General features: G+C 40.6%; 1 long non-coding RNA gene across 1 annotated transcript in view; it reads right to left on the bottom strand.

Moving 5' to 3' along the window:
* The window catches only part of LOC133657112 (uncharacterized), a 206,742-nt gene extending 193,693 nt beyond the window's left edge, over positions 1–13,049 (bottom strand). Inside the window, exon 1 of the long non-coding RNA XR_009827227.1 lies at positions 12,924–13,049. This is a non-coding gene — a long non-coding RNA (uncharacterized LOC133657112). The remainder of the gene's footprint in view (positions 1–12,923) is intronic.
* Positions 13,050–13,283: the final 234 nt, after the last annotated feature.

Genomic DNA, 13,283 nt, shown 5'->3' with positions numbered 1-13,283 from the left:
TATCTGAAGTTCATCTCGTAACTTAAGTGTTGAAAGTAAAAAAAAAAAACTAATAAAAATGTATCACTTTATGAATGGGACACCTTTTGGGTCCCAAATATATTTAATGGGATTGTATTTGTCTTTTCACTGTGATTACTCAAAAATAATAATGAATGGTGTCCTGCATTATTGATCTTTTTAAGGCTTTAATTACTTCACATCAAACATTGCTTTTTCAATGTTTTGGGCAGTGGGGGAAATACTGCATATTTCAGTTTTATTATAAAAAACAAAGTTGTCTTTGATAGATTGATTTTTTTTTTTATTTCAACCTGAAGTTGATATACTGTAGAGATTTACTGTAAGCGTTAAAAAAAATAAAAAAATAAATATATATACATATAATAATGCGACTTGTTTTTTTTACATTTTAATGACTTAGACCCTTTATGGTCCCCGAGAGCCCTGAAGGTAAAAAAACAAACAAAATCCATATATTTTGTTATGGTTTGAAAATGAAAAATATCAAAATGGCCCCCGCATGCTTTAATTTTTCCGTGTGCGGCCCTCAGTGGAAAAAGTTTGGACACCCCTGACGTACACTTATTCAGCCTGTTGTTCACTATTCTTTATTTATTTTGAAATTGCCTTTCAAATGTCTATTCTTGGTGTTGGGTTTTATCAAATACATTTCCCTCAAAAAATGCAACTTATATCAGTGCGACTTATGTATGTTTTTTTTCTTCTTTATTATGCATTTTCGGCCGGTGCGACTTATACTCCTGAGCGACTGATACTCCGAAAAATACGGTGTGCATATTGGGGAAATAAGGGCGTGTTTATATGCAAATTATGATAGACACGCACGCACTAACCGTTTGGCATTCAGCAACTTAAGAACAGCAGGTGGGAACAATTTGCCCGTTTAAGAACACAACATGAATTTGAATGGACTCCTCTTAGGAAATCACTTTGGAAGAAAAATAAAAGGAAAAGTTCGGAACTTATTGCTGAATGGGGCCCATTATGATGTGTACATTTTCAGAATGTGCTTGTTCTATTTTTAAACAAACAAAACAATCTGAAATTTTCTTTATTCTTAAGTTATCGTGCCGTGATTTTACCACTTGGGAGTACCGTATTTTTCGGACTATAAGTCGCAGTTTTTTTATTAGTTTGGCCGGGGGTGCGACTTATACTCAGGAGCGACTTATGTGTGAAATTATTAACACATTACCGTAAAATATCAAATAATATTATTTAGCTCATTCACGTAAGAGACTAGACGTATAAGATTTCATGGGATTTAGCGATTAGGAGTGACAGATTGTTTGGTAAAAGTATAGCATGGTCTATATGTTATAGTTATTTGAATGACTCTTACCATAATATGTTACGTTAACATACCAGGCACGTTCTCAGTTGGTTATTTATGCCTCATATAACGTACACTTATTCAGCCTGTTGTTCACTATTCTTTATTTATTTTTAAATTGCCTTTCAAATGTCTATTCTTGGTGTTGGGTTTTATCAAAGACATTTCCCTCAAAAAATGCAACTTATACTCCAGTGCGACTTATATATGTTTTTTTCTTCTTTATTATGCATTTTTGGCCGGTGCGACTTATACTCCGGAGCGACTGATACTCCGAAAAATACGGTGTGCATATTGGGGAAATAAGGGCGTGTTTATATGCAAATTATGATAGACACGCACGCACTAACCGTTTGGCATTCAGCAACTTAAGAACAGCAGGTGGGAACAATTTGCCCGTTTAAGAACACGTCATGAATTTCAATGGACTCCTCTTAGGAAATCACTTTGGAAGAAAAATAAAAGGAAAAGTTCGGAACTTATTGCTGAATGGGGCCCATTATGATTTGTACATTTTCAGAATGTGCTTGTTCTATTTTTAAACAAACAAAACAATCTGAAATGTTCTTTATTCTTAAGTTATCGTGCCGTGATTTTACCACTTGGGAGTACCGTATTTTTCGGACTATAAGTCGCAGTTTTTTTATTAGTTTGGCCGGGGGTGCGACTACACTTATTCAGCCTGTTGTTCACTATTCTTTATTTATTTTAAATTGCCTTTCAAATGTCTATTCTTGCTGTTGGGTTTTATCAAATACATTTCCGCAAAAAAATGTGACTTATACTCCAGTGCGACTTATATATGTTTTTTTTCTTCTTTATTATGCATTTTCGGCCGGTGCGACTTATACTCCGGAGCGACTGATACTCCGAAAAATACGGTGTGCATATTGGGGAAATAAGGGCGTGTTTATATGCAAATTATGATAGACACGCACGCACTAACCGTTTGGCATTCAGCAACTTAAGAACAGCAGGTGGGAACAATTTGCCCGTTTAAGAACACATCATGAATTTGAATGGACTCCTCTTAGGAAATCACTTAGGAAGAAAAATAAAAGGAAAAGTTCGGAACTTATTGCTGAATGGGGCCCATTATGATTTGTAAATTTTCAGAATGTGCTTGTTCTATTTTTAAACAAACAAAACAATCTGAAGTTGTCTTTATTCTTAAGTTATCGTGCCGTGATTTTACCACTTGGGACACTTATTTTTAAATTGCCTTTCAAATGTCTATTCTTGGTGTTGGGTTTTATCTAAGACATTTCCCCAAAAAATGTGACTTATACTCCAGTGCGACTTATATATGTTTTTTTCCTTCTTTATTATGCATTTTCGACCGGTGCGACTTATACTCCGGAGCGACTTATACTCCGAAAAATACGGTAAAAGCAAACAAGGGTGCACAAAAACAGGAACTAAGGGAGTCCAAAACTAACAGAATATAACAAAAACATGAACCAGGCCACGGAGTCCCGGTATCGATTCCCAGGGACCGAAAATTGGTTCAAATGTGAAAGGTACCCATTATGCTAAAAAATATATTGTTTGAAAAAAACCACAATGACTCTAAAACACTAATTAATTAACATTTAATGAATATTTAAAGGAAGCAAACCTCTTTTAAATATTCATTATGTGAGAGGAGGAGCAACAGCACAATTCCCCAAAGAGCACAAAGCACAAAATGAGAAGCACCGCAAGCAGAACCAACTGAACTAACAAATTCTCCGTCTGACACGCAGGCGAGCGCACAGCCTCCTGCCAGATAAAGAATCGTGTTTACATACATAAATAACAGGAGGAAAACTCTCCAGCAGAGCTCCTTCCTGCACGCGGGATGCACTAAACACGACAAAGTAGATAGATTTTGAACATTCTACCCCTCAAAAACCCTCTATGATGTTTATGCTACTGTCTGTAATTAGCAGCCATTTAATACCACGCCATTAAAAGCCAAGATGCATCGCGTTGGTGCTGCTCGATGGTTTTTATGTGGAGGACGTCTGTTGGTAGTAAGACTTAATTAAAAAGCCCATCAGGGTAAGTACAGATATTAAATGGGTAAAAAAAGGAGGAAAAAAAAATATATAACTTTCGCTCAAGCTGATCCTCCAGATTTGGGCAATCAAAGTATGTGAGATGAATAGCGCGAAAAAGGTAATGAACTGGCCAAACATGACATTTGCTTGGGCGTTAATTAACAAAGTTGTAAAAAAACAGACTTATCAGCGATGGCAAGCTGTTAAAAAGAAAGAAAAGTGCGGGCAACCGGGCGAGCTCTCGTTTCCAACTTTCCCGTCGGATTTAAAAAAACGTCGACTTCCGCACGCGCCGACATAATTTGTTCCCTTCGAGAAAATCCTGCCACTTGATCAAAAAAAATATAAACAGGTTCCTCCCGCTGCAGGCGCGGCTTCGTTGGGCGGGAAGAGCCGGAGAATGGAATATGTTAAGGAAATAAAGGATTACGGAGTGATTTGCGGCATAAATCACAATTAATGCAAAAAAATAATAATAACGCTGCCCTGATTTCCATCACTCTGTCACTGCTGAGTAAGAATTTCCTATTATATCTGAAACCCAAAATGAATTGACACACTCCAATGACAAGCATGTATTTCCATATTTAGTATATTAGCCTTGCCTCAGAAAAACAAAACAAAAAAAAAAACCCTTTTTTTTTTTTAAAGATTCAAATTTGAAACCTTCCACATGCTTTTTTATACGACCGCGACAGTAATCAATTTGTGCAATTACAGGCATGAGGCGACCGGTCTAGAAGTCAGCTGGGATAGGCTCCAGCATACCTTAAAGGCCTATTGAAATTAATTTTTTTTATTTAAACGGGGATAGCAGATCCATTCTATGTGTCATACTTGATCATTTCGCGATATTGCCATATTTTTGCTGAAAGGATTTAGTATAGAACAACGACGATAAAGTTCGCAACTTTTGGTCTCTGATTAAAAAAAAGCCTTGCCCCTACCGGAAGTAGCGTGACGTAGTCAGTTGTTCACCTCCTCATATTTTCCTTTTGTTTTCAACCCAGCTAGAGCGATTCGGACCGAGAAAGCGACGATTACCCCATGAATTTGAGCGAGAATGAAAGATTTGTGGATGAGGAACGTTAGAGTGACGGACTAGAATGCAGTGCAAGACATATCTTTTTTCGCTCTGACCGTAACTTAGGTACAAGCTGGCTCATTGGATTCCACACTCTCTCCTTTTTCTATTGTGTATCACGGATTTGTATTTTAATGGACATTCACAGTGACTTTTATCTCCACGACAATACATCGGCGAAGCTCTTTAGCTACTGTGCTAACGTGATAGCATCTGGCTCAAATGCAGATAGAAACAAACTAAATAAATCCCTGACTGGAAGGATAGACAGAAGATCAACAATACTATTAAACCATGGACATGTAACTACACGGTTAATAATTCTCAGCTTAACAATGCTGTTGCTAACGACGCTGAAGCTAACTTAGCAACTTAGCAACCGGACCTCACAGAGCTATGATAAAACATTAGCGCTCCACCTACGCCAGCCAGCCCTCATCTGCTCATCAACACCCGTGCTCACCTGCGTTCCAGCGATCGACGGCGCGACGAAGGACTTCACCCGATCACAGATGCGGTTGGCGGCTAGCATCGGCTAGCGCGTCTGCTATCCAAGTAAGTCATTCTTATTGTGTTGCTACAGCCAGCAGCTAATACACCGATCCCACTGACAACTTTCTTCTTTGCAATCTCCATTGTTCATTAAACAAATTGCAAAAGATTCACCAACACAGATGTCCAGAATACTGTGGAATTATGAAATGAAAACAGAGCTTTTTGTATTGGCCTCAATGGGGGAGCCATACCTCTGTTCTACTGGCTACGTCACGCGCATACGTCATATCCAAATGAGTTTTCAACCGGAAGTTTAGCGGGAAATTTAAAATTGCACTTTATAAGTTAACCCGGCCGTATTGGCATGTGTTGCAATGTTAAGATTTCATCATTGATATATAAACTATCAGACTGCGTGGTCGGTAGTAGTGGCTTTCAGTAGGCCTTTAATGAGGATAAGCGGTATAAAAATTAATGGATGTTGTGGAAGACTTGCTCTTCCGGGTTCTTCAGACCAACCAATTACGGACATGACCGCCTCGTTCATCTTTCTGAACAATTATTTATTTTGCAATAAATGTTTTTTGTGTTCGTTTTCAGTCATTTCTGTCCGTCTCGCCCTCACTCTCGTTCGTGCTCGGGGTTTCTCTCCACCATCAACAACCCCTCTCCTTCCCGGCTGCTGCTCTTTAACGGAGCGACCGGTGATTAGATAAGCCAGCCCAGGTGTGCCATCTACGCACCTGTCGCTAATCTCAAAACCGGTCCTGGCACACCCCGCTTCGCTGCAGGTCCGCAGGCCACGCCCCCCCACAGATGGATTGACTGTTCAGCAGTGGTGTGCCGTCAGGGTGGCCTAAGATAACCAGAAATCATGATCATAATTAAAGATAAAAGTGTTTTTTTATTTACTTTCCCTAAATATCTAAAAGTATTCATATTCTCTTCATGTCATATTATGCTCCTTCCAATGCTGTGGTTTTTAGGTAAGAGTTTGTATCCAATCAGAATTCAACTAGCTTATGTTGCCATGCAGTACCAAATCTGCCCGGGGCCTTCAGAATCAACAATGCAGGCTTCTGTGCACTGTAAGTGAACGGACACATACAGTTGATAGACAATTTCCATAGCCAATCAGATCATGAGTTGTTGTCAGTAAGGCCTTCTATCTGGCCTTACGCTGTGATTGGATACTCACTTGGGTGTCCCAAGTGAGTATCCAATCAAAAGTTGCGAAAACAGGAAGTGGCACCGGAGTCATAGAAAGCCACAGAAAACTCACCGGAACTCACAAAGAAGAAGAGCAAAATGTTGATTAGGTGACAGATATAGTCGTGGTCAAAAGTTTACATACACTTGTAAAGAACTTGAATTTTTGACCACTCCTCTTGACAAAATTGGTGCAGTTCAGCTAAATTTGTTGGTTTTCTGACACGGACTTGTTTCTTCAGCATTGTCCACACGTTTAAGTCAGGACTTTGGGAAGACCATTCTAGAACCTTAATTCTAGAATGAGTTAGCCATTATTTTAACACTTTTGACATGTGTTTGGGGTCATTGTCCTGTTGGAACACCCAACTGCGCCCAAGACCCAACCTCCGGGCTGATGATTTTAGGTTGTCCTGAAGAATTTGGAGGTAATCCTCCTTTTTCATTGTCCCATTTACTCTCTGTAAAGCTCCAGTTCCATTGGCAGAAAAACAGGCCCAGAGCATAATACTACCACCACCATGCTTGACGGTAGGTATGGTGTTCCTGGGATTAAAGGCCTCACCTTTTCTCCTCCAAACATATTGCTGGGTATTGTGGCCAAACAGCTCAAACGGGGGGGGGGCTATATTTCTTATATATATATATATATATATATATATATATATATATATATATATATATATATATATATATATATATATATATATATATATATATATATATATATATATATATATATATATATATATATATATATAAATAATCCGTTCATGAATTAGTACCGTATTTTTCGGAGTATAAGTCGCACCAAAGTATAAATTGCACCGGCCGAAAATGAGTAATAAAGAAGGAAAAAAACATATATAAGTCGCACTGGAGTATAAGTCGCATTTTTTGGGGAATTTTTTTTGATAAAACCCAACACCAAGAATAGACATTTGAAAAGCAATTTAAAATAAATAAAAAATAGTGAGTATAAGAGTATAAGTCGCACCCCCGGCCAAACTATGAAAAAAACTGCAACTTATCGTCCGAAAAATACGGTAAATCCGTTCGGCCACCGTGTTCAATGGAGAAGTCTGATCTACAAAATGTGCAGGCAGCATACCCCTTCCCCTTCGAGCTGTCCTGGATGAACTGAAATTATTTTTTCCAATCATTTTGGAACTTGCAAGCGTACTTCTTCTTCTTACTCGTCGTCGCCGTGTTTCTTCTTCGTTCTTCTGCTTCGTCCCCGTTATGTTTTTTGGACATTTCTACTTGCCGTAGTTTTGAAGCAATGCATGATGGGAATCCGGATGCTGTGTGTCAGTGTATTAATGGAATAAACACACGCTGAGAAACAGCTCTGTGCCTGCCTACTTTATGGGTTATAGATAAACCTACGGATAACGGGAGACACACCGTATTTTTCGGACTATAAGTCGCGTTTTTTTTCATAGTTTGGCCGGGGGTGCGACTTATACTCAGGAGCGACTTATGTGTGAAATTATTAACACATTAGCGTAAAATATCAACTAATATTATTTAGCTCATTCACGTAAGAGACTAGACGTATAAGATTTCATGGGATTTAGCGATTAGGAGTGACAGATTGTTTGGTAAACGTATAGCATGTTCTATATGTTATAGTTATTTGAATGACTCTTACCATAATATGTTACGTTAACATACCAGGCACGTTCTCAGTTGGTTATTTATGCCTCATATAACGTACACTTATTCAGCCTGTTGTTCACTATTCTTTATTTATTTTAAATTGCCTTTCAAATGTCTATTCTTGGTGTTGGCTTTTATCAAATAAATTTCCCCAAAAAATGCGACTTATACTCCAGTGCGACTTTTACATGTTTTTTACTTCTTTATTATGCATTTTCGGCCAGTGCGACTTATACTCCGGAGCGACTTATACTCCGAAAAATACGGTATATAATAGTCTCCTTTTCAGGTGAGAGAGCTTTAAGGCACGCCCCCAATATTGTTGTCTGGGTGGAAATCGGGAGAAATTCAGGAGAATGGTTGTCCCGGGAGATTTTTGGGAGGGGCACTGAAATTCGGTAGTCTCCCGGAAAATTCGGGAGGGTTGGCAAGTATGGTGGTGAGACACTGTGCAAGGGGACAGGTCCACGCGTTTCTCCTCATTGAGCCAAATTGAATTCTGTCTCTGTTTAATTCCTTGCTTCTTTGTCTGTTTAATAGATGTCATCAGTGTTTGAACCTGACAATTATTCCGTATGTTTGGCGCACCGGGTTATAAGGCGCAAAGTTTGATTTTTGAGATAATGAAAGGCCTTTAAAGGCCTACTGAAAGCCACTACTACCGACCACGCAGTCTGATAGTTTATATATCAATGATGAAATCTTAACATTGCAACACATGCCAATACGGCCGGGTTAACTTATAAAGTGCAATTTTAAATTTCCCGGCAAACTTCCGGCTGAAAACGTTTCGATATGATGACGTTTGCGCGTGACGTCAATGGTTGAACCGGAAGTATTCGGACCCCATTGGATCAAATACAAAAAGCTCTGTTTTCATCCCAAAATTCCACAGTATTCTGGACATCTGTGTTGGTGAATCGTTTGCAATTTGTTTAATGAACAATGAAGACTGCAAAGAAGAAAGCTGTAGGTGGGATCGGTGTATTAGCGGCGGACTACAGCAACACAACCAGGAGGACTTTGAGATGGATAGCAGACGCGCTAGCCGCCGACCTCACCTTGACTTCCTCCGTCTGCGGGCCGCCGACCGCATCTATGAACGGGTGAAGTCCTTCGTCACTCAGTCGATCGCTGGAACGCAGGTGAGAACGGGTATTGATGAGCAGATGAGGGCTGGCTGGCGTAGGTGGATAGCTAATGTTTTTAGCATAGCTCTGTCGAGGTCCCGTAGCTAAGTTAGCTTCAATGGCGTCGTTAGCAACAGCATTGTTAAGCTTCGCCAGGCTGGAAAGCATTAACCGTGTAGTTACATTTCCATGGTTTAATAGTATTGTTGATTTTCTGTTTATCCTTCCAGTCAGGGGTTTATATCTTTTGTTTCTATCTGCATTTAAGCCCGATGCTATCACGTTAGCTCCGTAGCTGAAGAGCTTCGCCGATGTATTGTCGTGGAGATAAAAGTCACTGTGAATGTCCATTTCGCGTTCTCGACTCTCATTTTCAAGAGGATATAGTATCCGAAGTGGTTTAAAATACAAATCCGTGATCCACAATAGAAAAAGGAGAAAGTGTGGAATCCAATGAGCCCTTGTACCTACGTTACGGTCAGAGCGAAAAAAGATACGTCCTGCACTGCACTCTAGTCCTTCACTCTTACGTTCCTCATCCACAAATCTTTCATACTGGCTCAAATTAATGGGGTAATCGTCGCTTTCTCGGTCCGAATCGCTCTCGCTGCTGGTGTAAACAATGGGGAAATGTGAGGAGCCTTTAAACCTGCGACGTCACGCTACTTCCGGTACAGGCAAGGCTTTTTTTTTATCAGCGACCAAACCTTTATCGTCGATGTTCTCTACTAAATCCTTTCATCAAAAATATGGCAATATCATGAAATGATCAAGTATGACACATAAAATGGATCTGCTATCCCCGTTTAAATAAAAAAAAATCATTTCAGTAGGCCTTTAACGTCCGAAAAATAAGGGACTTGCAAATGAGACTCAGAAGTAAAGGAAATCCGAATATGAGACTCGGAAAATCGGGAGGGTTGGCAAGTATGGTGGTGAGACACTGTGCAAGGGTACAGGTCTACGCGTTTCTCCTCATTGAGCCAAATTGAATTCTGTCTCTGTTTAATTCCTTGCTTCTTTGTCTGTTTAATAGATGTCATCAGTGTTTGAACCTGACAATTATTCCGTATGTTTGGCGCACCGGGTTATAAGGCGCACTGTTTGATTTTTGAGAAAATGAAAGGCCTTTAGGTGCGCCTTAAAGGCCTACTGACATTTCCCCATTGTTTACAATGCAGCGAGAGCGATTCGGACCGAGAAAGCAACGATTACCCCATTAATTGGAGCGAGGATGAAAGATTCGTGGATGACGAACGTAAAAGTGAAGGACTAGAGTGCAGTGCAGAACGTATCTTTTTTTTCGCTCTGACCGTAACTTAGGTACAAGGGCTCATTGGATTCCACACTTTCTCCTTTTTCTATTGTGGATCACGGATTTATATTTTAAACCACCTCGGATACTATATCCTCTTGAAAATGAGAGTCGAGAACACGAAATTGACAGTCACAGTGACTTTTATCTCCATGACAATACATCGGTGAAGCACTTAGCTACTGAGCTAACGTGATAGCATCGGGCTACTGCATACAGAAACAAAACAAATAAGTCCCTGACTGGAAGGATAGACAGAAGATCAACAATACTACCAAACTCTGGACATGTAACTACACGGTTAATGCTTTCCAGCTTGGCGAAGCTTAGCAATGCTGTTGCTAACGGACGCCATTGAAGCTAACTTAGCTACGGAACCTCGACAGAGCTATGCTAAAAACATTAGCTCTGCACCTACGCCAGCTCTCATCTGCTCATCAACACCCGTGCTCACCTGCGTTCCAGCGATCGACGCTACCACGAAGGACTTCACCCGATCACCGATGCGGTCGGCGGCCCGGAGACGGAAGAAGTCAAGGTGAGGTCGTTCGGCTAGCGCGTTTGCTATCCTCAAAGTCCTCCTGGTTGTGTTGCTGTAGGCCGCCGCTAATACACCGATCCCACCTACAACTTTCTTCTTTGCTATCTTCATTGTTCATTAAACAAATTGCAAAAGATTCACCAACGCAGATGTCCAGAATACTGTGGAATTTTGAGATGAAAACAGAGCTTTTTGTATTGGATTCAATGGGCTCCGAATACTTCCGCTTCAACGTCATCGTATCGAAACGTTTTCAGCTGGAAGTTTGCCGAGGAATTTAAAATTGCACTTTATAAGTTAACCCGGCCGTATTGGCATGTGTTGCAATGTTAAGATTTCATCATTGATATATAAACTATCAGACTGCGTGGTCGGTAGTAGTGGCTTTCAGTAGGCCTTTAAAGTACGAAAAAAAGGGACTTGCAAATGAGACTCAGAAGTAAAGGAAATCCGAATATGAGACTCGTAAAATCGGGAGGGTTGGCAAGTATTCCTTATGGTCCAAAAAAATACGACCATTTGCATTAATTTGCAGTGCCTATCTGCTGGAACTGGTGGGGCACTGCCCGCTTTGGCCCCTGATGCAAAATTGCCACCGAGCATGTTTATGTGAAGTTGGAATTCATTCGGGGAGAGTCGGTGGTAGTGGGTGGAACAGGTGGAAGGTAATGAAGGGTATCGGCGGGGGGTAATTGATGACCCTTCCTCCGCATTGGGGATGTTGTTGCGAGGCTTAATCTTTGTCATCACGGAGAGAGAGAGAGAGAGAGAGGCCGGGGGCTTGGCTCTCTCTCTCCTGTGGGTCAAGTAAACAGGCTCTGTGGGGACAGCTCAGGGGCCGCCGTCTGACCAGCCAGGCTGAAAATGGCCCTTGTCCTCGGCTGCCATGTAACATTGCTTCCCCCCCCAGCTGTTGGTCCTTTGTCACGGACACGGCTTGTAATAAGAAGAGCCAACATATTTATATAGAGTGGCCACAAAACGGCTTCTTTAACAATTCACAAAGCCTTCCCTGAGAAGGAGGAGGAGCACGGAGGCCGCCCGGGTGGCCAGGGACGTATCCCTACACGCGTTTTTGTCACCAAGAAAGATGCATTTTCGCGCCCCCCCCCCCCCCCCCACCCCCGATGACGGGCGCATTGTTCTGCCCGCGTCGCTGGCTCGCCGCTGACCTCGAAGCCAATTAGAGTGTTCACGGCGAGCGATTTGTTTTGCCTTGTGTGCGCTGGCTGTCCACTCAGCAACATTTATGAGTGATTAGTTAAGCTTGGCCTGAGCTCTATGAGGAACCTGCGAGGAGCCCACAAAGCGACATTCACATGGCGGCCCGTAAGGGGAGTCCGGTTTAGGCTTAGCGGCCAACTTTGATAGAAAAACCCGATGAATAATGAGGCCAACAAAGACGTCCTTTGACAGCTTGAGTGTGTGTTTTTTTTTTTTTTTTTGTAAGTGGTGGGCAATAGAATCCCATTTAGGACAATTGAAAACCTCCAAAACATTACGCAAACTCAAGCCTCTTTTACAATACCTGGATTTTTACCCTGGGTGGCAACAAGGCTGCTGTGTTGGTTGATTCATAGTAAGATTACGCAATAACTATAGCCTTCAACCTTATTATATGATAGATAATATCAAATAATATGTCATTTTTTGTGGCACACTACTTAAAGGCCTACTGAAATGATTTTTTTATTTATTTAAACGGGAATAGCAGATCCATTCTATGTGTCATACTTGATCATTTCGCGATATTGCCATATTTTTGCTGAAAGGATTTAGTATAGAACAGGGGTCGGCAACCCAAAATGTTGAAAGAGCCATATTGGACCAAAAATACAAAAACAAATCTGTCTGGAGCCGCAAAAAATTAAAAGCCATATTACATGTGTCATGAGATATAAATGTAATTAAGAGGACTTAAAGGAAACTAAATGACCTCAAATATAGCTACAAATGAGGCATAATGATGCAATATGTACATATCGCTAGCCTAAATAGCATGTTAGCATCGATTAGCTTGCAGTCATGCAGTGACTAAATATGTCTGATTAGCACTCCACACAAGTCAATAACATCAACAAAACTCACCTTTGTGCACTCATGCCCAACGTTAAAAGTGTGGTGGACAAAATGAGACAGAAAAAGAGGCATAAAACACGTCCTAGAAAGTCGGAGAACTTTATACATGGAAACAAACTATACGGTGAGTTCAAGGACCGCCAAAATAAGTAGGAAAAAACGGCGCTCACCAAATACTCGAATGAGTGAAGCATATTTAATATAAACAGTGTGATTTATAACAATTAGGGATGTTTGTGTCATGTTTGTCCTCCTACAGAAACCATACTAAAACAAAAAAATACATTTTTTCCCCTCATTTTTTTCCATTCTTCATACATTTTTGAAAAATCTCCAGAGAGCCACTAGGGCGGCGCTAAAGAGCCGCAT

The sequence above is a fragment of the Entelurus aequoreus genome, linkage group LG09 (genome assembly GCF_033978785.1).
Source record: "Entelurus aequoreus isolate RoL-2023_Sb linkage group LG09, RoL_Eaeq_v1.1, whole genome shotgun sequence".
Classification (NCBI taxonomy): domain Eukaryota; kingdom Metazoa; phylum Chordata; class Actinopteri; order Syngnathiformes; family Syngnathidae; genus Entelurus; species Entelurus aequoreus.
Note: the sequence above shows the minus strand (reverse complement) of the source record. Positions and strands in the feature narration are given on the sequence as shown.